Raw genomic sequence first — 26,629 nt, forward strand, 5'->3', positions numbered from 1 at the left:
GAGACGGGATGCTTGTCATCTCTCTTCTCCTCTGTTTTTATGAGACTAAGGATGTTTTTCTCACCATTTAATTCTCACTGCTTCTGGCTCAGCACCTTGAATATCCCGACATGCTCAGTGCATTAAGAATCATCACATACAAGAACGTGCTGCCAGTGTATATTTTAACCCAAAGCATTTCCCCCCAGGCAATTGCTGTGAATCTTTGAGGAGTTCTATAAAAAGACTCGGATCTAATTTTGAGCATTTCTCTTGTTAATATTTACACTGAACTGCAGCCCTTTATATGTTAATAGTTATGAACCATGCTCATCCGCTACAATCCGGCAGTGAGAAGCACAGGGCACCATCCTGCCGATATTCTAGTCTCTAGTTGTTACCAGTGGTGATGGATAATTAGGCCACTTATTTGTATTAATTGGGAGGCTGCACTAGACAAAGCTTCTAACTGTGGCTTTCTAGCACCTCCAGTTGGAACTCTATGGCAGAGGGAAATATACATGTTCTCTGATGGACCATCCCCCCCCCCCCACCTCTGGGCAGGGAGTAGGGATTACAGAACATCCTTGAGCAAGTTAATCTCCTCTTTCTCTCTCTCTCTTAATAATTTAATTTAATTAATTAATTAATTAATTAATATGTATTGGTGTGAGAATGTCAGATTCCCTGGAACTACATTTATAGACAGTTGTGAGCTGCCATGTGGGTGCTGGGAATTGAACCTGGGTCCTTGGGAAAGAACAGTCAGTGCTCTTAACCACTGTGCCATCTCTCCAGCTCCACAAGTTAATCCCTCAAGTCTCGATTATCTTCACACATAGACTCGGGAAGAACAGCGTTGGCACGATGCCTAAGAGGGTATTAATCCAGCTGTTAACTCTGTGCTTGCTCACAGGCGTTTATCATGAAGATTAGTTGTGACTGCCATTGTACATGTCATGCTACTGCTGCTGTGGCCTTCAGGACTCTTACTTTTATCCTTAACATCTTAACATAATAACCTTTGGGTTGTCTTCCCTCCCTCTTTCCCTTCCTGCCTCCTTCCCTCCTGTCACAATAATTTCTGGTAAATTTTCAGTCCCTTGTCCTTTATTTCCCTTCTCACACTGGGCTCTTCAGGACACTTTTCTGCCTTTTAAGATCATATTTCATTTTAACCTCCATTAGGATCTAAACACCGCACCCTGACTGGGTGCCTACCCTGGGCCAGACACTGCCCTGGGTCTAAGGGCAGTCAGGTTTATCGGGGAAGTCCGTGTTGGGGAACACGTGACTGACTGACAAACTGGTGTGACTGGCTCATCTTTTGTCAGATTTTGTTTTTCTCATTGGGATTTCTCCTAATGATTCTTAAAATAATAAACATTCTTAGAAGCACATGGTAAAGCAGCTCCCAATGCCCTCCTTCCCATTCAACTTTACAGCGCCTTGCCTGAAGAGACTGACTTCATTTCAACATGCTCCTTTAAATAAATGTGTTTTCATTATGAGGCAAGCCTTGTTTATCACTTCATCTTGTCTTTATGATGCATGTGTTTTCTTAAGGGTGGCCATGTTTTATTTAGTTTTTTTTGTTATCCAGTATTTTATATATTTACTAATGAAGGAATAGAATATTATAATTTGACTTTAAATTTAAAATTACCCAAAGTTTTCATGGGCTCCTTTTTAGAAACTCCATGCTCCATAGATACATAATCTGTAAAGTTTGCTTGATATGAAATTTGTGCTGCTACATTAGAATACATGCAGCTTTGAAACCACAGTTAAGATATTATGCATACATATATACATACATATATGTGATGCAGCTTCAATGTATAATAAGGTAGAGTGCTTATTTACTTGTTTTTTTAAAATATTTTCCTCTTTAAGTAGTAATATATTAAACCCTTATGAAAAGAGACACAGGAAAAAAACAGAATGACATAAATAGAGAATGGAAGCCTGGCCCTAGACCAGGACTGCAGAAATAGAAGGGAGAGAAATGTATCTGGGAGGAGAGTCTGCTTTTAGGACATTTGAGCATGCATCTTTAAATATGAGACTCATTTCTGGAAAGAACATAGGGTCCTGAGGGTGCAGCCTCCGTTGCCTTGTTTTAAATTTACTCTGGCGATTGCAGAGACTCAACGAAAGTGTTGAGGGAGAGGAGACCTGAACGCGCTGGGACAGATCAGGAATCCCGAACAGATTATCTCCACAGAAGTAACAGCATCAAAAGAACACACACATGCTCATCTCTTCTCACTGCTGGGCACTGTTTCCATGGTTACTGAATGAGTCACTTCAGTCGGCATGGATGTGATCTAAGTACCTTCAGCATAACCCATTCTCATCCTTTCCAAAAAGTGGGTAGAATATTAAGGAAGTCCAAATGTTTATGGAGTCACAACAGCTAGCCAAGTCATGCAGAGTCAACATACTTCAGTAGTATCTTGTCATAATGGTAATAATACACAGAAGTAGACATAGAAGAATTTTAGCAAATTGATATGTTATATTTTATGGTACTTTTGCATTTATAATGAGCAAATTTTACTTGGTTAGGTCAATTCTTTCTTATTTTAAAATTAAGGAAAAATTGGTATTAGTTCTCTGAATTTCTGGTAGAATTCTGCACTGAAACCATCTGGTCCTGGGCTTTTTTTTGGTTGGGAGACTTTTAATGACTGTTTCTATTTCCTTAGGGGTTATAGGTCTATTTAAATTGTTTATCTGGTCTTGTACCAGGCTCTGCTGACTCCCCATGGGAGGCCTTACCTTGTTGGAGGAGGGAATGGGGAGGAGGTTGGGGGGAAGGCTGGAGGGTCAGGAGGAGGGAAGAGAGGGGGATCTGTGGTTAGTATGTAAAATGAGTAAAAAATTCCTTAATCAAAAAAATAAATTAAGAAAAAATTAACTATTTTATAGCTAAATTACCAAATCAAGCCTTTTATCAGATCTTGGGTACATGACAGAGAAGAAAATGCTTGAAAAGACTGAATTTATTCAACAAGTTCTTTAAACAGTGTCTTCATTAGGAAGTAAGCCTTCTTCATCAAGGTAATTAAATCATTATGATATAACAAAATATGGTATCCTAAAATGACCCCTGGTTTGCTAATTTTATGATTAAAAAATGATGCTCACTCCACATTTTAACATAAAGCAAGATAAACAGCTGATCCGGGAAAAGTAGCTAGACTCTAGAAAACAAGCCTTGATCGCCATTTTGAGTTAGTGGCTAGATTGGTCTGCGACTCTGCTGTGGGTGGAGGAGATACTTTCCTAAATGACTCAGTCCTGGGAATACAATTGATTTAAAGATTAGCTGGTCCTTACAGTATGGTCTTGTCTTACTTAGGGTTTCTATAGCTGTGACAAAACACCAGGACAGTAAAGCGAGTTGGGGAGGAAAGGATTTATTTGGCCAATCATAAGCATTGCTGTTCACCACTGCAGGAAGTCCAGGACAGGAACTCAAACAGAGCAGGAAACTAGAGTCAGGAGCTGATGCAGAGGCCATGGAGGGGTGCCGCTTACTGGCTTATTTCCTGTGGCTGGCTCAGCCTGCTTTCTTATAGAGCCCAGGACCACCAGCCCAGGGATGGCACCACCCACCATGGGCTGGGCCCTCCTCCCTCACTGATCACTAACTGATGACTAACTAAATCTCATGGAGGCATTTCCTCAAATGAGGCTCCTTCCTCTCTGATGGATCTACCTTGTGTCAAGTTGGCACACAAACCCAGCCAGTACAAGGCCTTGTATTTAGGACTGGATGTGAGAAAGACAATTCCCATGCTCAACATCTTGTAATTAATTGACTTTTAGTAAACTCAGACAAACTAACTTCTGCAGAGATTACTAGACTGTTCAATTAAAAAAAATCCCACAAAGTACAGTACTTGTTTTTGTATCTACATAGCCAGACTAAGAGTGGGTTTAAGGTTCTGTCTTTTCTTACAAAGATCTGAGGGTTTATAGGAGCCTGTGACTGTGATTCCCACAGGAAGTCACTGCATTTGTTGAGACAACCTGGGCAGCTTGATTCCTACCTTTGTCACCTGGGTAAACGTTTGTACCCTCCTGTCACTCAGAGAGGAGCTCTAAGCTTGTCAAAACCAAACCAAACCAACAAACAGCCTGCCTGTCCCCTGCCAAAACGTTTGTGGATGGGAATCGTCTGGAGCATTATTTGGCTAGGTTTGCATCTGCCATCATATGTGATGCTGGAAGTATAAGTGGATCTAGATGTACACTGATAGATACTTCTTACTGTCTCAACTATGAAAATGTAAGGGTTAGGAAGATTAGTATTGTTCAGAGAACAAAGCTGTGTTTAAATCTGGTTAACTAAACGTCTCCTTTATTGACCAGATCCTCACAAACTGAAGTATCAGAGAGCCATTCCTAACCATAAACTTAACCATGGTGATTCTAAGATCAGGAAGAGAGTAAATGAAGATGCACAACATTTACCAGGCCCTTAGGAGACCTCGTAGGTGTCTTAAACAGTTAATCAAGAAGAGCATTAAGTTGCGTTGTTTCAGTGCTTTGGAAAAAGACAGACTAGAGATGAATCCCAGTGGTGTGTCTATCTGCCTTGTGAGGAATCAGTCGTGATGATCAGGTCCCTGATGGCATCTCCAGCACTGAATGGTGCCAGTCACTAATCAGGAGCATCACCAGTGCTTTCTCAGAAGAGTCACCTACTAGCGTTGGGCCTTCCCATATTTCCTGCCTACACTGTAAAACAAGATGGGACACTTACTTGCCTTTAGGTGCTGTGAGGATTAGATGATGTGTGTAATAGAGTATGGTAAGAAATCCATGAATGAAAACTGGACTTGGTGGTTCAGGCCTATAATCCCAACACTCAAGAAGGAAATGGGAGAAGTTTGAGGCCAGCCTGAGCTGCAAAGCATAAAAAAAAAAAAAACAAGCAAGCAAATAAACAAAAAGCATGCCCCAAACAAAACAAAAGCCCTTAAAACAAAGGACTGGGCAGATAGCTCAGTGAGAACAGCGCTTGATGTGAAAGCACAGAGAACCAAGGTCAGCACCCAAGCACTCACCCATATAAAAATGTCAGGAGTGATGGTGTGTGTGATAATCCTGGTGCCAGGGAGGCAGGGGCAGGGGGAACCCTGTGATGTACTGGTCAGTCAGTCTAACTAGTTGATGAGCCCCAAGTCAAAAAGAAATCCTGTCTCAGAGGAGGTGGATGACGCCATTTGTGGGGATGACAGTTTTGTCTTAATCTCTGGCCTCCATATATGGAGAGAGAGAGAGAGAGAGAGAGAGAGAGAGAGAGAGAGAGAGAGAGAGAGAGAGAGAGAGAGAGAGAGAGAGCTATAGAAACTGTTTATTCCATTTTCTTTTCTTTTCTTACATAGTAAAGTATGCAAGTATTAAATAAATAAAACTTTGTTCAGTGAACACATACTAAACAGTTAAGTCTACAGAGTTGACAAAGGACAGGAAGCTGGGGTGAGTGCTATATGCCTATAATCCCAGGTCAAGGCAGAAGAATTTCAAGTTCAAAGCCAGCTCAGACTGCAGACTGAGCTCAAGGCTAGCCCAGGTAAATTATAAAGGCCCTGTCTCAAAACAGTGGGAAAAAATCTGCGGGATTTGCTCAGTGGTAGGGCATTTGTCTCTTGTGTAAGACCCAGCTTGGACTCTGCTGTGGTGAAAGGGTTAGGGGCTGTGGGGAGATGTAGCTTTTCCTTTGACCTTCTCCTCAGATCTAAGAAAAATCTCCCCTCCTGCACAGCACCGCTTTGTGTGGCCTCTTATAGTAGTTCCTTCTGAAATTTCTTCTACATTTAATCTTCTGAATAAGAGAGGAACCTCCCTCGCCTGCCTTGAATCGGTTTGAGGAGGAGGACGGCCCTTGTCATCCTGACAAATGGTCACAGGTCTGCAGCTTTGGGAGAAGAGGTCTCAGTGTCAAGAGCCCCTGTTTCCGGTCTGCGAACACAGGGAATGGTGCAGATCTTCAGTTTCCTGGGAGAGTGCTTTATGACTTTCTCACTTTTTCTTTTTACTGAGTCTAATGACTCATATTCCAGATGGTTCTGTTCAGATTTAGAATGATCACGATCCACTCTGTGTTGGTGGTGGAGGGGGGTGGTGGTGGTTTGGGACACCAGCATTTCATGTACAGTACAACTTACATAATTTTTCTTCAGGGAGCTGGGAGAGATATAGCACACTCAATGTTAAGCATTTCTGATTCCTTTAACATTAGAAGATATCAGATCTCAGTGGTTCATCCTTGGGGTGTTTTAATTTATATATTTAGTGGCTAATTTCCTCTGTCACTAATGGACTTTTATTATAAAAGAATACTTTAATGCTATTGAAAAATAGTCAAACAATGGATCATAAGTCTAATATGCAAACTAATAGAGAGAATATAATCTGATTTTTAAGAACATCAACATGAATTTTGTCAAAAGGAAAAATATCCCCAAATATACATTTTTGTCACCCAGATGGTGAGCTGAAAAATTTAAATATTAATTTCTTTCGCATATAGTTTATATTAAAGAACAGCTCTTCTTTGCTGTCGCTCACAGGGCAGAGCCCTGAATTGGGGGACTGGAGGGCTCCCTGTGAGGATGTGGCGCTACCACTGTCAACCAATGCCATAAGCCACCTTCCTTTTATCTGTTTTGAAATACATCCCTGTCCACTCAAATGAACACTTTATGGTTTGGCCTTTAAACATTTCCCAAGGGCCTACGGGATGAAAACTTGGTCATTGTCCTGTGGTGCTACTGAGAAGAGGTTGAAGGGGGAGCCAAGTGGGAGGAAGCTAAGTCATTGGGAGTGTGCCCTCGGACAGGACAGTGGGCCACCTCGCTGCTCCCGTTTCACCTTGCTTCTTGGTCTCTTCTTCTACCCCATGTTCCATACCATGATGCTCTGCTTCAATACAGGCCCAAAGACAACAGCAGGGCTGAATAGCCGTAGACTAAAATTGACCCTTGGAAGTTGACTAACCCAGATATTTTGTCATAATGACGGAAATTTGAGTAACCAAGACACTATCAGGATGAGAGAGAAGATGGATTAAGTCATATGCTTCAATAGTAGTTATGATTTTGCAAAATGTGAGCAGCACTTACATCCAGGAAGGTGTTAGAGAATTCCAGTGACTTGGTTATTTCTGTCACTAACGACACAACCTTCAGAAAATGTCTTTTCAGTCCTTCTGGGACTAGTGACAACCTTCAGAAAATGTCCTTCCGAGACTAAAATGTCAGAGGTCCCTCTGACTGCTGCAGGCACTGGCATAGGACCCATACTGCAAAGGTTGCTTTACATTGGCCATCTCAGAGATGAAAAATTGAAATAGCTCAACTTACATCCTACGCTAGAGGTAGTGGGGCTGTATAGATCCAGGCTTTGCTTGGTATGCATCCCTGCTTTTCGAGCTGGGCAGCAGGCACCTGGCCTGTATATTTCTAAGTGAACAGGAATGTCGGAGATGGGCCTAGTGGGAGGAAATCAGGTTATTGGAGCTGTGCCTTTGGAAGAGATGGTGGGATGTTAACTATCATAGATCTGGAAAGAGACTCCTTGCATTTCGAGCTCAGATCAAAGTTCTACCCAATTTTATTCTTCCTGACAAAATGACATGTTAATTTAAAATCAGTCAATGGATATATTTACTGATCATTCCTATGGAGACCACTAAGTAGGTGAATCTTCTTCTATTACGACACAAGCAACTTATGGTTCTATCTATTCATAGGATGCTCTCATGGCCAAGCATCCACACACTGCAAATGGCTTAAAGAGGAGTTTGGAGAACTCACATGGTTAATTTTAACCTCTAATCTCAATGCTATTCAGAGTTCCCTGGAGTATACAATGCCATCCTGGTGATTCAAATACAGGGACTCTAACCCTGCCCACTGAAAATGGAGGGAGATTTGGAACTTAGAATAGAACATTTCTCCACATGGAAAACATGTCAGATGGTTAATGCCAATAGGAATTTCAACGGGCTCCGAAAGCAGCAGAAGGCAAAACAGCCACCTCACTAATCACTTCCTCTCTTATTGGCTTAGCAAAATATTTATAAAATACATTTTCTGTGTCATGCTTAATTAAGCCTCTTGGTATTTATTTTTCAATGAGATTCTCTTTGTCCTTACACAGAAAAACTGTTACAATAATCAAAGATTAGGAAGTCTATTTTTCTGTTTATTTACATCTATCCATCTATCTATCCGTCTATCTATCTATCTATCTATCTATCTATCTATCTATCTATCATTTATCCATCCATCCATCCACTTACCCACCCATCCACCCATCCATATTTTCATACTGCAGAAGACTAAGAACATCACACAGATTATTATTGACTGCGATAATGGAAAACAAATTCTACAATCTTCTGCCTGTGCCCTGATATGTGACCTTTCTTTTTTACATAATTTTTAGTAATCTTTCTTGAAAAGCATGTTGTGCATCCAAAAAAAAATGTGACTTACAATGGAGGAAGTAACATATTTCCTATACAAAATAAACCATCAGAAAAGATGGAAAGTTCAGTGGAGACTGATGACCTTCTAAATGGTTTTGCCTGAGAGCAAATAATTCCAGGGTGTTTCCTGGCTCTCCAAGGTCAGAGTAATCAAGTGGCATGTGAAGATGTAGAAAACTCCATTATCTTGGAAGATTATCTCAAATACAGAATGTGAATAGGAAGGGTATTGAAGTATAACAGAAAGAATTAAAAATAAAGTGATATTTTCACAAGAAAATTCATAGCACCAAGAAAAAAGTGAGTTGTGAACCTATGTAGCTATTCATATATTCTTTAGGAGTTCATGTGCTGTCTGAGACCAAAGTGCCTGGGTGATAATCAGGGATGGTTAGTCCTCCAGTTCTCTGTATGCTAGCTTTGCTCAGAAATAGCAAGGACTAGATGCCCAAGTCTTTCACTGAATCTTGCAGAATGGATTAGCTGTATGGGTGTGGAAGAAAGTGAGTGTTGAGTTTGCGAGATGAAGGGTAAGCTTTAAACCTGTAATAGATGCTTTAAAGCTGTTTCCTGCTTGGAGATGACTCCATGTCTAATAGTGGCTGTTGTTGGGTGAGTTGTGTCTTCCCAGAAGATATGTTGACGTCAGTATCTATAACACTTGGTATCCATGAAGGTGGCTTTATTTAGAAGGAGCATGTTTGGAGTTACAAAGTTAATTGAACAGGGTACCTAAATGCAATGACTGTTTCTCAGGGGGTTGAGGGAGAGAGATGTTGAGGTTGATGTCGAGACAGTCATGATGGAGGAGGACTTGTGTGACCACAGACCCTGAGACTATGATCTTGTCACTACAGCCCTGGGATGCCAGGAATTGCTAGAAGCCACCAGATCTTTGGAAGAGGCAAAGGAGGATTCCCCCACAACAGTCTTAGAGTCAACATGGCTCTTCTAACTCATTGATTTCGGAGCTCTAGACTTTTGTTCTAGGCAACTGGGGAATAATAGAGTTACAAATTGATTTTTGTTTCAACAGCCTTAGAAAACTAATTCGATGGCTGAAGTATATAGACTTGAGTCCTTTTGTCATTAGCAATCCAAGGTTGTCATTAGCGACCAACCAAATTTAACCAATTTGACCCAAGGGGTTGTTGAAAATTAAGGAAATCAACACTGCTGGGGTGTGTATGAGGGTAGATTTGTGAAGACCCCATTGTGAAGTCAGAAGGAAGTTAGTCCTAGAAATTCAAATGGCCTTTTAATGAAAGTCTTATCACTTGAAGTAGATCTCAGGCAGGGCATGATATGCCATGTTTCATAAATATCCTCCAATCTGTAATTTGACAACTTAACCCTACACTGCCTGGAGTGGATAGGAAGCTGGAATGGACATTCCTGATGGTGCTGCCTTTGTATTCATTGGTGTCTATGTGAGAAGGAAGGTATTTTTAGGACAAGGGTAGAGTTCAGTTACTCTTTCAGTGTTCCTGAGACTTACTCAAGAATATTTCATCACATCTGCTTGGGATGTGAGTCAGTGGCAGAGTGCTTACCGAGCATGTACAAGGTCCTGGGTTCCATCCCTAGCACTCCTAAATAAACAAAACAATCACTAAGCAAAAAGGAAGTTCCCTTGAGATCCTGCCCTGGCCCCCCTTCCTCTGAGGTCCCCTAGGAGCTTCTTCTGAATCAGCTTAAACACAGGTGTCTGTGCAAAACCCAAGGTAGACATCCTTCTGGGGATAACAGAGGTAAAGGTCAAGGGGAGGTCAGGGTATACTTATATTCTTAGGGCCACTGTCTTAGGTCCTTAACTTCACTGAGATATCTTTTTGTTGTTGTTGTTAAAATACATGCATTTAATTTCTTCCCAGCACCAGGAGCCCCAAACCCAGGCCAACCGAAGTTCCCCATGAGGGCAGCATACCTTCTGAAGAAATGCACCCAGATCAGAATGGTATATGAGTCTGTCCTATTCTGGCTCTAGAAGAGAAATGTTACAATGAATAGGTGGGTGGGGTCTGCTCGACAATTGCAAAATCACCAAAATAGAAGCAAGATCTAACCAGGCAAAACCTATCTTTATCAGGGTAGGTTTTATTCTTAACAAAGCTTGATGTTCACTTCCCCAAAAGATTAAAAAAAAAGTTGAAAGGAAACACTGTAAACACATTTATTATTGTGAGTACATTACATATCACAATTAGTTTGTACTCAACAATCATATGAAATTAGTAAACTAGAGCTCTTTATTCTGGGTCACATTTGATGCTTACGAAGCAATGTTGACTGTCCTAGACCCTGACATGTTTTGCTGATTCATTTCCTCTCTTCTTGGTCCTCATTTAAGATAAAATTCTTCTTACAAAGATTTATGTGGACACTGATCAGTATTTTAATAAAATGGAACCATGGAGTATGGTAGCAGGTTCACACACTCCACACTCCACACCTGCATCCTCAAATCCTCTGAGCTTTTCTAGTCTATTCTAAATATGTGTAGGCAAGGAGAGGGATACAGATCCATAGAGGGAGGCAATTATTTGTTTACATTATGAAATAAGCCTTCCCAAAGAGCTCTCCCTGCGTACACCACTGGGGGCTACCACACTTTTGTCTCCCACTCCCTGCTAAAGCTGAAGGGTTACTTTTGCTCCCTGTCGTCAAAAAATGCCTTTCCTTTATCACTATGCATTCACCTTTTAGGGATGGATGAGTCTCTGCAATGACTGTGTAAGGCTCTTGGATGTGTTAACAGAGGAGGAACATTCTCTCCTTTCAGGTAAATCATACAATATTTTAAACAAGTGTCTAGGATTTCTAAATACCAAGTTTAATCTTGCAGCAGAAATTTGAGACAAAGTAGGAAGCTACAGTCATAGGAAATGGTGTGAGTATTTTGGAGCTAAAGGGAACTTTTCTGTGGTCTCCCATGCTCAGCATCAGCCCGGTTCACGGGATGGCTCTGATTTCATGGTAAGAAGCAATGTGTGTTTCTAGAGATCACTCCCCTTGCAGCAATGAATACTTCATTTCTGACATCCTAGGACACTTGCTTCAGATGAGTCATAATAAATTATCTCTCCCTTCCGGGCAGAATGCTATTTGTGGCCTCTGCAAATTGGGAAGAGAGCATTTCTTTCCTAGAGGGAACCACTGTGACGAGGGGAAAGGGCGAACGGCACACTCAGACATGCACATGCAGCCCTGCGCCGAATCCCCTGCAGTCTCTAATTCTCCTTAAACTACCTGTTTGCAAATAGCATTGGAGGATTAATCTCACCCAAACTGCATCTGCTTCTGTATTAGATGTTTGTTAATCCCTACACTGTGTCACAGAAATAGTCCACAGTGTGTACGTCCGTGATTGTATGCACTTTTGTGCCTTAACCACAGAATAGACAAAAACAGCCCACTAACACATCTAAAGCCCTGCGTGTGTGCCTCGGTGAAGCAAAAGTTGTTTAGCAGTAACGATGAATGGACAACCCTGGAAAATATTTAGACTTTAACATTTTAATACAATCTGGTGTTGCTGGGTTCACCATCAGACGGTTATAGTCTTCCCTGCTGCTAGCACTTACCAAAATTGCTATGCCACAAAGCTCTTTCCCAAGCTCTCACATTAAGCCAGGTTATGCTTACAATACCAGACAAGATGGGGCCTGCCATCCCCCACCCCCCATTTATAAATTGGAAATAGAGCCATGGCCAGATGCCAAGTTCCTCAGGCCTCAGCGGTGGCGTGGGTCTCCCGCATTGCAGCCTACCTTTGAAATGAGGGCTCAGATATGGAGTCATTCTTATTGCCGTAAAATGGACCTGCTGTAATAGTCTTAAGTACTTTTTTGTCAACATTGCTTCTTGAGAGCTTGGATGTGAAGACAGTAAAGACCTAATTTCGATAAATTTTAAAGTCTTAGCATCCTCCAAAAAGGATTAGTGATGAAGATGTTGTGGTGCAAGTATAGTCTTTTATTTAACAACAAAGCAAGCTTGCACCTAAGGCAATAGTACGCTGCAGGTCAGAAATAGGTGTTCTCATTTGAGAGGCACTGCTGTCATGTGAGGCTTGAGAGCATCGCAGAAGCCAATCGTGAGAGTCTGGGGAGTTGTAGGTTCCTCACCAGAGAATGTAAGACTCAAGGGAAAGTGGGAGAAGAAATTGGGGTGGGGGTGTTAAGGAAGGGTTAAAAATCAATGTCATCTGGGGCCGGGGAGATGACTCAGTGATTGAGAGCATTGGTTGCTCTTCCAGAGGACCCAGGTTCAATCCCCAGCACCCACATGGCAGCTCACAACTGCCTGTAACTCCAGTTCTAGGGCTTTGGACACCCTCGCACAGACATACATGGAGGCAAAACAACAATGAACGCGAAATAAAAATAAATTAAAAAAACAGTGCCATCCATGTGAATGATGACATTATGTTTTCATACGTGTACAGAAAAGAGGATCCAAACAAAATACCCTTTCTAAATGGGGTCAATGCTTGCTTAGCTACAGGTATGTGAATGACACCAACCCCACCGGTTTTCCGTAGTTATTCTTGGGGGTCTTCAGCCCAGAGCCATCTTAATATACCCACCTGATAGCACCAGGCCCTGCCAGGACTTTGCCTAAGGCTAACTTTTTTGTGTTTGCTTCTTAGTTTCTGCAAATCCACTAGGGTGTCAAAAGACGTCACCTGCACAACACTGCATCTTCAGCAGGGGCTTGGAAAATCAAAAGCTGATAGTCCATCTCAGGGTAAAAAGAAATGTTTTTCAACAGGCAAACATGACTCTCCTCACCCAATACGAGCATGCTCATTGGGACACTTTTTCCCTTTGTCTCGCTGTGAAGCTAACATTTTAAAATTCCAGGTTAGCAGGTCGGGTGAAGCATGGTTCAAACGCCTTAGCGATGCCGATTGGCACTTGGAGTGATACCCAAGGTAAGGATTCGGCCTTGACGCATGTCCACAGTTTCCCCCTGTCTCTAATTATGGCTTGTGCTTTAAAAGCAACACCTCTCACTGTCGAGAAGGGAGGTAGATTTTCCAGTGATTGTTCTAACTGGCAACTGAACTTAGAATTTCCATCGCCTTCAGGTTTCAGGCTTTGAATTTGAAATGGTTGCCAAGGAAAGAACCACACTGACCTAGGTCTGACCCTTGACCTCTCCCCAAAACTGGTGGGGAGAGGGAGATGGTGGAGGCAAGTGGCCCACCACGAGCTCTGGGCCACCTCTTTCCTCAATCAACGTCAAGCATGTGTGACTTCGGCTTCCCTGGGTTGCCTGAGCTGTTTAAAAAGAGCTAGGCTAGTGATAGAGGGACAGTTCAAAGACATTAAATTCAAATCGGAAATGGGGAAAAGAAGGGACTCTGACACACACACACACACACACACACACACACACACACACACACCCCACAAAACTTTACAAAGGTCTAGTCCAAATCTCAATATTCTAGAAGGATGGGCGCAGCAGTGTTGATTCTGACGTATGGACAAAGGCTGTGTGTACGTGGCCTCACATTGGTGAGGATCTAACTCACACCTTGGTGGGGATTAACATTTTACACAGCCGGAACGCATGTGAGGAAGCGAAGGGCTTTTCCCACCGACAGAACAACATTGCTCTAAAAGGAAGCCCTGTCCACCTTTGGAATACTAGACTCACGCTCAGCCCTAAGGAAAACAGAAGACATTTTATCAGCGCGGCTGTCTCCGCTCAGTAAACAAGCCTGCCCGGGCTCCTCTCGGCATACAGAAATAGACGGTGTTGACCGAGAAGGAGACACAAGTACAGTTAGTTGTTTACCAGTCAGAACAAGCGTACTGAGTCCTGAGTGATCACCACTGAGCATGGCTTTAAGGACCGTACTGCCAGGGGAGAAAAGAAGCATGGGACAAATAAAATAACAGAGCAAGGTGGCAAACTGACAGCCTTCTCGTGATTTCCATGTTGTCCCCTTGATCAACAGCTACCTGTGCTTGTCATTTATTTACTCAGGCAGGGCTGGTTAGGCACAGCATTCAACAAGTAAATACTTTGCTGACCTGGAAGAACACACTATTCGCATTTAAGGTCAGGCTATACTTATATTCTTTGGCCTACTGTCTTATGTTCTTAATAATAATGCCTTGGCTAGTGCCCTCATATAACGGTAATTTTGCTAAAATACACAGAATTCATTTTTTCCCAGCACCATGAGCCCCAAGCCCAGGCCACTGAGGCTCCCCATGAGGGCATCATACCTTCTGAAGAAATGTGCCCAGATCAGAAGGGTATATGAGTCTGTCCTATTCTGGATCTAGAAGGAAAATTCAAAGCATCCCCTCTCTCTCTCTCTCTCTCTCTCTCTCTCTCTCTCTCTCTCTCTCTCTCTCTCTCTCTCTCTCTCTCTCTCTCTCTGAATGATTGTGCTGCTAACCTTCAAGGGTTATTCAAATATTTTCTGAGAATTGGCTGTTTGTGGTTCCCTCTTAGAATGCCATGTGTTTCATTTTTATGCAGAGCTGATGACAGGCTAGACATTCCAACAGGAGTTTAGCTAATTTAACCAATTCCTATCGGGAGAAGCACAGTAATGGGGCTCAGCCCATCCCAGCCAAGGGATTTTCCTTCTCCCATAGCAGAGAAGGCAAAACAGACTAGGAGGTTTTGCAAATGGACAAGTTTAGAAATAGTTTTAAGATTCTGCTTTGCCAAGTGTTTCATAAAAAACTCTTTCCTTTCTATTTCATGCCAAAAAATGTCACCCCCTAAATATATTTTCCCCATATCTGGCCACATGTCCAAGATTTTTTTCTCTTCCAAGAATAAATAATTCTTTTCTGGGTTATAAAAATGTCACTTGCTCTATCAGATTAAACACATCTTTATATAGAAAAAGCATTTGAAACATCCCGTCAGTGGGTCTAAGAAGGCATCCTTGCTTGGGATGATGTTGTGAATTCTGATGAAATGAAAGGTTTTAAATTCCATATGAGACTCTCAATGGAAATTTCTGGCATGTTTCATAATGCTGCCTACTTTTTCTTTTAGTCTCCTTTTACTAGAAAGCATTAAATGAGAATTAATTTCTGTCTTTGACCATAATAATGCCTTGGCTATCACCCTAACGCAAGGTTATTCTCTGGGCTCCATTTTCTATTTGCATAGTTGGGAGGATTCAGCTGCCAGGGTTTCAAGAAGCCTAGCCTTTTTTTTTTTTTTTTTTAAAGCGTGAACTTGCAAATTAGCTGTCAAGTTTAATAGAAAGTTCATGAAGCTGCCTAAAGCTAACCTGTTTTCTTTCCTCCTCTGGCGTCCTATTGATTCTGCTTTGAGGTAAAGCACAGAGCCCTGGAAAGATAGCAGCAATGTGCATGGGTTGCTCAAGTATTTCCTCTTCTACCAGCTCAGTGTGGTAATTACATTTGCAAAGTCGAACAGCTGAGTCAGGAGTCTTGAAAGTTGGAAAGAGGGCAAAATGGAAAGACGCTTGAAAAAAAAAAGCAGTAATATTTATACATCTGAAATGCACTAACTATTCATAGAGAAGTAAACCCAATGTGTTCTCTCTCCTAAAGCTATGATGGATGGGATATGCTACAGACTTAAAGTTTAACACTTGCTGTATTGATGATTAGCCACTATCAGCAAGCCCATGGTGGGCAAAAGGACTTCTACGTTGGTATATAATGTTCTCACCAGTTAGCAGGTTAATTTAGTCACTAGTGTTCTGTTGGTGTGTGGAAGGATATGTGAGGGTGGGGGAGAGGTGCTAGTTCCTTACAAATGGCTCCTTCAAAATGTCACATTTTGAAGGTCCTTAATCCCTCTCCCCTTTAAGCCTAAAACTGTATTTAGAGAGTTCATAGAGATGAGAATGTACAAACATTTCTGAGATCACATGTTTTTGAAATATCACACGGCTCCTTCAGGCAAACCAACATCTCTGAAAAAAACCTACCCACCTATTGAGAAACAAGAGGGTGTGACACATTATTTTACTTGTCTTCACTATATTGCCATCGTGCCAGGAATCCCACCAACATCCTTAGCATCCATCTCTCATGTTACCTTGACATTCGCCTCCCCCCCCCCCACAGGAAACGAAGCCTTTACATTACGGAAACATCAAGCACCCGAAAACACTTACGTTCTGTTGAACCAGGTCTCCCATGACAAAAATGATAAAACCCAATGCAGCCGAGGTGCCTCCTAGGACTAGCAAAATCAGCATCATGATGCACCATGTCCGAAACAATACCCTTCATTTGCTGCCATTGGGTTAGTGTCGACGCTATAAAAAATAGATGATGGAAACACAGAGCTCCGGACAGAAACACAAGTCCTCTGAAGGAGGGCAGTCTTGTGTGGAAAGAGAGCAGAAAGAAGCGGTGGTCCTGTCTAGTCATCAAACGGGGGCTTGTCTTAGGCTGACAAGTGGCTGCACACCCGTGTACACATGCTGTCAGGGCATTCATCATTGTGGGCACGGGGCAATGCCTGGTTCCGTTCTCATAAATGGCAGGAAGCTGAACATATGCGTGCCTGCTACAATGCCTCTGGCACAGAAATGTGAGCCTGTGGAATGTCACTGTGGGGTGGGCAAGCTGGGCTCTTGATGGCTGTTTGGGTTTGCTTCATTGCTTTTTGCCAAAGGGTAATTTTCAACACCAGAGTTTCCTGTGACTGTGGCATGAAGAAAGCTAGGAAGCAGTGGACTGAAGACTGGGAAGTCACCCAGTCTATGCTGCAGCAAGGAGGGGTGCTGGAAGGCCTGAGTGTGTAACAGCGGCTGGGAGCAGAAACAAGTGCATGGACCAATGTTTTGGTTTATCCTCCGAGCCCAAAGATGGATAGAAAAATGTGTCAAAGCTGAAAAGCTGAGAACTGTGGTCTGATCCTTGCCTAAATATAACAATGTCTATGATCATAAGTATGCAAAATATGACACAAAGTCATCAAGAATCAGCTGAAGGGCCAGGGATGTGGATTTACTTGGTACAGTACGTGGCATGTAGCACGAGGACTTAAGTTCAGATTCTCAGCACCTGTGTACAAAGCCAGCCTTGTCTGTGAGGCACCTGTAATTCCTGCCGGGGCAGGGGGGTTGGGCGGCGGGCAGACACAGGAGGATCCCCTAGGGCTCACCAGCCAGCAACTCTAATTGCTGAGTTCCCGGTTCAGTGAGAGATCCTGCCTCAAAAATAATGTGAAGGAGCAATTGAGGAGCAAATCAACCAAGTATTGATTTGTAGCCTTTACATGTACATGGAGGCACATGATGCAATTTTATTCTCACAGACACACAGACACACAGACACAGACACACACAGACACACACACACACACACACAGACACACACACACACACACAGACACACACAGACACACACACACACACAGACACACACACACAGACACACACACACACACACACACACACACACACACACACACACACACAGACTCAAAACAGCACTTGAAATCTTGAACATTCTGTCGGGAAGGCTCTTTTGCTCCTCCGTGCCTCTTCCACTTTACATAGAAGCCGTGCCCGAGACCAGCCTTGTTCCTCACCTCTCTTTCTGCTCCTGAGCTTGTTGTGGTCTTCTCTGGACACAGCAGGAAGTAGACTGCAAGTGTATGTCTGTTTTCACTATCTCTTTTGATGACAAATCATACCCTGGCCAGCTGACAGGAGCAAACCAAGCTTGGCCTTCCTGGTAGTCATTAAGATATGCATCTCCTTCTCCCCACCCTGTGCACTGCCTGATCCTGGTCTGTATCCATTTTTGTCTTACGTCTTGCTGTTCAGACCCCTTGTGTCTGGGCTGCCTTTAGTCTTTCCTGAATCAGAGACTTGTCCTGATTTTCTCAACTTGCCTTCCTTGGTTTCTCAGCTTCTTTATTCCCAGTTAACTTGTCCCAGTGGCTTGTTTTTCCCATTAATTTTTGGTGAAAACAAATGTCCAGCCCTCTGGGGTCTAGTCCTGTGTCAAACATTTTTTGGTATAGAGTTTAAGTAACACTAAGGATCTAACTTTTCAAGCTGGTCAGCTAACATTGTATGACTACTCAGTTTCTAAGGTAGGCAGGAAATAAAAACCAGCCAATCAACCAACCAACCAACCAACCAACCAACCAACCAACCAACCAGACAATCAAACAAAAACAAGTAAAGCAAAACAACACACCATCAGCATGACTGTACATATGACCTGGCTTAGAACTCTCCTGTGACTATTCATGGGCTGCTTAACTTGGCATAGCACAAAGTAAAAATAACGAAAGTGTTGATTTTGTAAGTTGTTCTTTCATTCATTCACTGACCATTCATCCTTTTAGTATTCATTGAATCCTTAACTAATTTCCAGGCAAAAAGGAGTTGAAATTCCATACATGGAGTTGAAATTCCATTACAGTTTACTTTTGGGCTCAAATTATATAATCCATCAAACCTACACATCATAGTGCCTCAGATGTGGAAAATTCTCCAGAGCTATTAGTTATTGTCATAGCCATAAAAATAAGTGCTCAGCCAAAGTTTTAACTGGATTAAGCTGAAATAATAAATAAGGCCGGGGCTGAGGCAATGACAGTGTTTGCAAATATGAAGACCTCTGTTCGAATGCCCAGCATCTACATAAAAAGCCAGTGTGGAAGAATGTGCCTGTGATCCAAGAGACATGAGGCAGAGACAGGAGAGTTACCAGGGCATGGTGGCCTTCCAGTCCAGCCAGGGTGGAAGGTCCAGGTTCACTGAAACATCCTGTCTCAATAAATAAAGTAGAGAGTGATAGAAAATATCAGCTGAAACTACTTCTGTCCTCCATATGGGCATGCATGGGTGTGAACACCATTCTCACATCCCCACAAAACCCAGAAGCTGCTATCCTCAAAAGGAGAGAAAAATAAATGGAATCCAGGGGAGAGGAATTATTTCCCAAGCATGACTGACACCAGGTAGGCTCGGAGTGTCTCCCAAGCGTTGGCCCAAACTCATCTATGAGGTGTTACATATCCAGGAATATAGAGGGCAAACCTGTCCACCCACCCTGCACAGCTGCACAGCCCCCAACATCAGCTGGCACCCCTTGAACAGGTGAAGCTCACACTCACAGCAGCTTATAGCTTTGAGCCTTTTGGCCCTGGCTGGTACTGGCTCCATTTCCTGGAGAGACATCTTGTTTACATCCATCTAACCAGAGCAACCTAGATCTGAACTTCAGATCTTAAGCTCAGAAAGACAGCAGGATGGAGGCCCGCTGTGTTACTCTTTATTAGGTACAGTGTCATCTCGAAGCTCCAGCCTCATTTCTTAGTGTTTCATAGCATCCCGGGGAAGCAGGCTAGTTTTGCAACTTGTAGCTTAGAGAAAACTTGTTGCTAGTAACTCACTTGCTATCACTATATTTGGCCATGCTAGGAATTATAGGATGTTTTCATTCACCTCTCTCTTTCACATACCCATTTCATTGTTAGTAGCTCAACTTGGGATCAAACTTTGGTTTTACAAAGATTTCCCAACTTGCTTCACAATGGCTGCCCAGTAGGATGGAACCAGATAATCCTTTAGCATATTGCTAAGGTTTTGTAGTTATTTGTTCCATGGTCTTCTCTGGTGATGAATATGAAACCATATCTATAAAAATTATATGTGATGATTTATTGCCTCCATTATATATTATCACAGTATGCTATAACTCTGTTTGTAGTTTCCTAATCATATCAACCTACTGTATTACTTTCCATAGCTGTCTTCCACACCCCACGGATTTTATGCTAGGCAGGGATCAGGTGTCCATGCATGTTGGACAATGCAAGCTTTGAGATGTGGACTCTCCCTCCCTTTCCCCTTAGTTTTGTTAGGCTTTCTCCACTTTTCCTTCCTAAAAGTTCATGTGGTTGGATGCTGTTATAATAATACCATTATACTGTGATCACATGAAGGATGGTAGTTTCAAACGGTGTTTCCCACAACCATAAGTTACGGCCTTCACAGGAGAACTTGGAACCACAGTAAGCCTAATGTGGCTTTTCCCAGATTCCTTAAAGTAACTGGTAGGTTTGGACCCTGGATTTGTTTCATTAAATCAGTAGATTATCAGTCCACAGTGTATGGTTGGGATGGAAATGAATCACTGGGTATTTTCTATTCTGTATTACTAAGCCTAACCTGCGGGTTTGATTGAGATAGGTGAGAATTGATCAATTATCATTGCTTGAGTCATCATTTTCGTTAGCCCAAATCAATCAAAGAAGTAGTGTCACCTTGGAACTTACACAAACAAGTGGTACTGGCAGCAAGCCTGCTCTACTGAGATGATTTTGAACTGTCAGAATCCCGGAACGAACACATTGAATTACAAATTCAATAATATCCGACACACTGGCAGGATGGATCGGTTACAGGTGAAAACAAAATGACACAACAAGGCTAAGGTCATGATAAATGGCCCATTAAATACCTCTAAAATCGGTGCTGAACATAAAGACTTCCCTGCACTGTGAAGGGCGGTTTTCTTCTGAACCACTGGCAGCATTTAGGAAGGAGAGCTCCCAATGGAGAGACAGTTTAGGTGTTAAGCTAGCCCCAAGAAGACTCTCGTTAGCCATCCATCAATAAGGAAATGGAGAAGAAATGGGCAGACACTTGTAGCCCAGCTGAGGGCATAGAGTACCAGGTTCATGTTGTCTGGAGATGAGTGGGCATATAGGGAGTATTTCCTCACGACCACTCATGAGTAGTTGACGTGGGAACCAGACATGAAGGATGGATGAAGCAGCTGCTCCATAGATGGCCAAACAGGTGCTGTCAGTACCATCCCGAACCTGGACAGATAGGAATGCAAGTCTAACCAGAAAGACCATCCCTAAAGCAAAGAGGGGCCCTGAGTGGCCCTATGTTTTGATTTGCGTACATTTTTAGACAGATGTCTTGAAAAATACACAGTTCACTTCTGTAGTAGTGTTAGTCATCTTCTAAACCAACATTGATGAACAAAAAGAAGACAAAGGAACATGGTAGGCACCTTCCTCATGGAACCTTCGTCCTCAAGTCATACCGTTCAGACTTGAAAATGGAAAGATATTCCAGATCTGCTTAGTGAGTAGCCATACTATACTTAATGGGCATGTCTTTTTTTCTTTTCTTTTTTTTTTTTTTTTGGTTTTTCGAGACAGGGTTTCTCTGTGTAGCTTTGCGCCTTTCCTGGAACTCACTTGGTAGCCCAGGCTGGCCTTGAACTCACAGAGATCCGCCTGGCTCTGCCTCCCGAGTGCTGGGATTAAAGGCGTGCGCCACCACCGCCCAGCCTATTTTTTTTTTTTTTTAAGATTTATTTATTTATTATGTATACAGCATGTATGCCTGCAGGCCAGAAGAGGGCACCAGATCTCATTACAGATAGTTGTGAGCCACCATGTGGTTGCTGGGAATTGAACTCAGGACCTCTGGAAGAACAGCCAGTGCTCTTAACTGCTGAGCCATCTCTTCAGCCCCAATGGGCATGTCTTATTGGACACTTAGCTTAATACTTGAGAACAGTTAGATATTATTCTTATACATAAAAACTAAACAATAGTAACAAATAACATTCTCTCTTTGGTTTTCCTGTAATATTTTACCTTTTAGGCCAATATGAAGACTTCAACTCAAGCTGCTTGAAGAATGCCTTGAGGAAGGCCTGTCCTACTGGTCTCCATGGTCACTATCTTTTGGCCATGACCTTTCCCACCACATTTCAGTCTTCTCAAAAAGTTGGGGGAGATCCAACTCTCAGAAATATGTCTTCCTGTCCTACTTTTGATCTTTCCATGCATCGGCAAAACCTTAACTACATCTCTCTCCACTGTAAACTATGGAAAAGGAAGCCTGAGGGAAATCAGAGAAGGAATAACAAGCTGACAGACACGGAGAGGGAAACGGCAAGTAGCTTTTCATCAGGGCTCCATTTCTGTGAGATTTATGGCAGGCCGTGTTTTCTCTACACTTAAGTAGCTTGAAGGGTTATAGAGAGATGAATGCCTAGTGAGATAATTCAAATACATTTGCTTATGTCTGAGAGTGCTCCAACACCACCATGAAGCGTGCTTTCAGGGCTGTTTTTCACAGTGTGATAAATTTCTCCTCCTCTCCATAGTCACTTTGATCTGATTAGAGTATACCGGTGGGAATGGAGCCTGGAGCTAGTGGCCGGGACAAGCTCTGAAAGGCTAAGGTGACCATGATGAGCTTGATGAATGGTTAGAAATATGAAGGGTGTGATCTCAGTATGAGGTTTAGGAGTTCTAAGACAGTATCACTTCCATTCTGTCAACAACCTATATTAGTCATTAAAATATGTCCTCTCAAAATTCCCGTGGTGAGGGTTGGGGAGATGGTTAAGCAGATAAAGTGTTTGCCATATAAGCATGTGGCCCTGAATTCAATCCCCAATAACCTATAAAAATAAAAAGCTAGTCTTACAGATTGCCTTTTTGGTTTCTTAATATAATCATAGTTACAATCTCTTTATTACTAGTGCTTTGTGAATTGGTATATATAGCCCCAAGGCCACCACCACCACCACCGTCATCATCCTTATCATTGTCATCATCATCATTATTTCCTAATAGAATTTTCTCTACTTTTCTTTGCAACACAGTTTGATTCTCTATAATATTTTGACTATTGTCTTTGGAAATCATCACTAAGCTATAAACTGACTATTAAAATTTGACATGATAAAGGCTCAGGTTATAGTTTAGTGGTAAAATTGTTTGCTTCATGCATGCTAGGGATTTGGTCTTCAGAATAAAAACATCCAGGAATTGGAAAGAAAAAAAAAAAGCTAGGTGATGTCAATACTCCTATAATCCCAGACCTGATAAGTTTGAGACAGGTAGATCCCTGGGGCCTCCTGGCTTGCCAGTATACCTAAACCAGTGAACTCCACGTTCACCGAGAGACCCTGTCTTAAAATATGATATAGAGAGAAACGGAGGAAGACACCTAATGTCAGCCTCTGGTCTCTACATGCACATACACAAATACATACCCATACATCCACAGATGTGTACACACACACACACACACACACACACACACACACGTACATGTTCTATGGTGAAGCCTTGACTCTCAAATACCTCAGAATGTGACTATATTTGGAGCTAGGCCTTTAGAAAGATGCTTCAGTTAAAATTAGGCCATTGAGGTAGGCCTTCATCCAGTGTACCTAGAATCCTTATAAGAAAAAAAATGTGGACACACAAAAAAGACATCACAGATGCAAGGACGCAGATAAAAGACTGTCCTCATACAGTGGGTGAGAAAGCAACTGTCCAGGGGACAGACCCAAGACAAGAGGAGATGCTGCCGGGAAAACGATCTGCTGACACCTTGATCTTGAACAGCCTCTTGGATTTCTTTCTGGCTGCCAGAACTTTGAGAAATAGACCTCTATTGTGTAAGCAAAAGAAGATAATGTCGAATTTAAGCTCTGAGCATAAAACGCAACTTTATTGCAGATTCAGAGAGCTGAATTTAGAAACAGGCTGTGATCTGATTGGAATGGACTAGAGGACCCTAGTTTATGAGTGGTGTGATCAGGTTAACTAGACTCTGTCAGTAGGAATGCCCAAAGACAGTGATCCTCAACCTTCCTAATGCTGTAACCCTTTAACAACACTTCCTCATGTTGTGATGACTGCCAATCACAAAGTTCTTTTCATTGCTACTGTTATGAATTGTAATGTAAATATCTGTGTTTTCTGATGGTCTTAGGCAACCCCTGTGAAAAGGCTGTTTGACCTCCAAGGAATCGCAACCCACGGGTTGAGAACCACTGACCCAGAAGAAAGGACATTTTTGTTACATTCTCTCACAGGCAGCTGGGGTTGCTAGGATGATCTGTGCTTTGCTGGAGTCCACCATACCCACGATAGATGAGTCAGACCCCAGAGGTCAGGTAATGGTGTCTCCTTGTCCTGTGACACCCATTTGCTCTGCCCCTGGAAGATCCTGGTTCTGTCTAAGCTGTGGTAAGACTGTTCTTACTTAAGGCACACTTTGTAAGTTTTCAGTGGCTTGCTCTAAGGTAGGAAGGACTGCTCTCACTTGAACTAGGAAATCAGCATCTAATCAGAGACTATCAGGACATGTGACCTTGGCCTCATTAGTTAGTGCCAAGTTTTAATGAAGGGAAATGCCATTCAGGGCCTCAGTGTGTGCTGAGTGGAGTTTTGGGGAATAACTAGCTACATTTCTGGTTCCTCCTATATTCACCAGAAAAACTCATTAATCATGCTGACTTTGGTTTATGCAGTATGTTCTTGAAAATATTTTCAGCGTTTACTTTCTCTTACTCTTATATTTCCATGTTGGAATCTATTATGGAATATGGAATATGGCGGGCTGGGTAGCATGACTCTAAAACCCTTAAGGATCACCCAAAGGTCCCTGTATATATAAGGAAAGATATCTCTGCAGCTGAGCTAGGCTCTTCAGACAGGCCCCAGGGCCAATTCTAAGGAACCTAACACTTCTGGGAAGAGGAGGTTTGCAATGGATTTTGTATCTGTCTTTCGTTATTAATGAGATGTTACTCATACATAAAGTAAAGTGCTTAATCATCTCAAAACAATTCTCTCATAAAGTGAGATTTTGGTAATCCGTGGTGAAAAGTAATAGCTAAACTGGTGAAGTAGAGCTACCTCTGATGACTATGAGATTTCTCCGGGCTCCTTCTGGAGCCGGAAGTTCTGAGCCCTACTGCAAGCAGGAGCAGCGTGGACTGGAAGAGAATGAGATCCACACCTACAATATTCTCAGAGGAGAACCGGTGGGCAAACACAGAAGAACCCAGTGGGATGCTCTTCTGCAGTGACATGATGACAGTTATGTGTTTTGAACTTGGCTCTGGGCACCAACGCTCTGGCTTTATTTTAAAATACATCTTTAAGGGAGTCTGAACAAGATCCCTTTCATAAATGTGTTTCATCAAAGAGAACACCGAATTCCATAGTCGGCAGGAGGAACCATTGCAGTTGGCTTACCTGCCGAAGGTGCTGCCTGGGACGATTACCTAGTCTTCCTAGATAGAAAAACTGGTCCAGGGGACCTGAAAAGAGACTCACCATAAAGACAGCTGGGGCCTGGGAATGCCACAGCTCCACAGCCTGAGGAAGCTCTGAAGCTGTCGCTAAGAGCAACCCCAGGATCAGGCCTGTTCTGAGCTACCTTTGGCATCGGCACAGAAGGCAGGGAAGATTTAATTGCCTTGACCTTCCTGCCTTCCTGATATCCCATGGAGAGTCATCCTTAGGGGAAAAGATGAGGAGGCCTCACATTGCATTAAGAAAAAGAAAAGAGACCAGAAGAGAAGAAAAGGGGGGGCGGTGAAGAAAGAAGAAAAGAAAGCTAGCTAACTTTTCATCTGAAATCCCAATAGGACGGGGAAACCAATTAATCCACTACACAGACCTCTGATTCTTGCCCAGTTTGGCTCAGAATTACAGAGATCAGCGCATTAAATTGTGTAACCTGACGACAGTACATGGGCTATGATGCCAGGGGCACTGTATGAAAGGAAAGACTAGAGATCCATTAGTTCAGAGCCTGCATTCATGTATGAGGAGGTGCAATTGGTGATGCAGGGGGATGATAGCAGAAGGCTGCAGACGAGTCTACAGATTCATGGAAGAGTTTTAGCTGTTCCTGCTGACAAACGAGCGAATATAGAAATGGAGGTCATGGCCTCAATGCAAAGGTGGAGAGGGGAAAAAAATGCATGCTCACTAGCTGTATCCCTTTTAAGATTCCTACAAACAAAACTAATAGAAATTAATCTTAAGGGACTGTTGCTCACCTGCTGGGTGCTGTGGCTTCAATTTTTGTCTATAAACACTTGTGCTGAGCTGGTTAGGAAGTGGACCCACTGGGGAAGTAGTTAGCCTTGGTCGTGACTGCTTATAAGGATATGTAGAAATAGCACCCTCTGGTCTCATCAGCACACTGCAGGGAGACATTATGTTGAGGAGGACTGATGTTGGTTCCTGGAATGTCCTCCTAACTGAGGTTAGAATTCTTGCTCCACTTACACGAGGCATGCTGATTCAGACAAGGTTTTTTTTTCCCCCTTAACTGCTCTGAGAGTATGTCTAGTCCATTAA

The 26,629-nt window shown here is 42.6% G+C and overlaps 1 protein-coding gene across 49 annotated transcripts in view; it reads right to left on the bottom strand.

The window, feature by feature from the left end:
* The window catches only part of Sorbs2 (sorbin and SH3 domain containing 2), a 206,028-nt gene that overhangs the window by 124,340 nt on the left and 55,059 nt on the right, over positions 1-26,629 (bottom strand). For 6 of the 49 annotated variants that reach the window (XM_076553424.1, XM_076553415.1, XM_076553420.1 and 3 more), the window contains exon 3: positions 10,419-10,474. The exons of the other annotated variants lie outside the window; for them this stretch is intronic. The gene's annotated coding sequence lies outside the window, so the exon portion shown is untranslated. The remainder of the gene's footprint in view (positions 1-10,418; positions 10,475-26,629) is intronic. 49 annotated transcript variants of the gene reach the window in all.

This window comes from Peromyscus maniculatus, chromosome 17, assembly GCF_049852395.1.
Source record: "Peromyscus maniculatus bairdii isolate BWxNUB_F1_BW_parent chromosome 17, HU_Pman_BW_mat_3.1, whole genome shotgun sequence".
NCBI classification, from domain to species: Eukaryota; Metazoa; Chordata; class Mammalia; order Rodentia; family Cricetidae; genus Peromyscus; species Peromyscus maniculatus.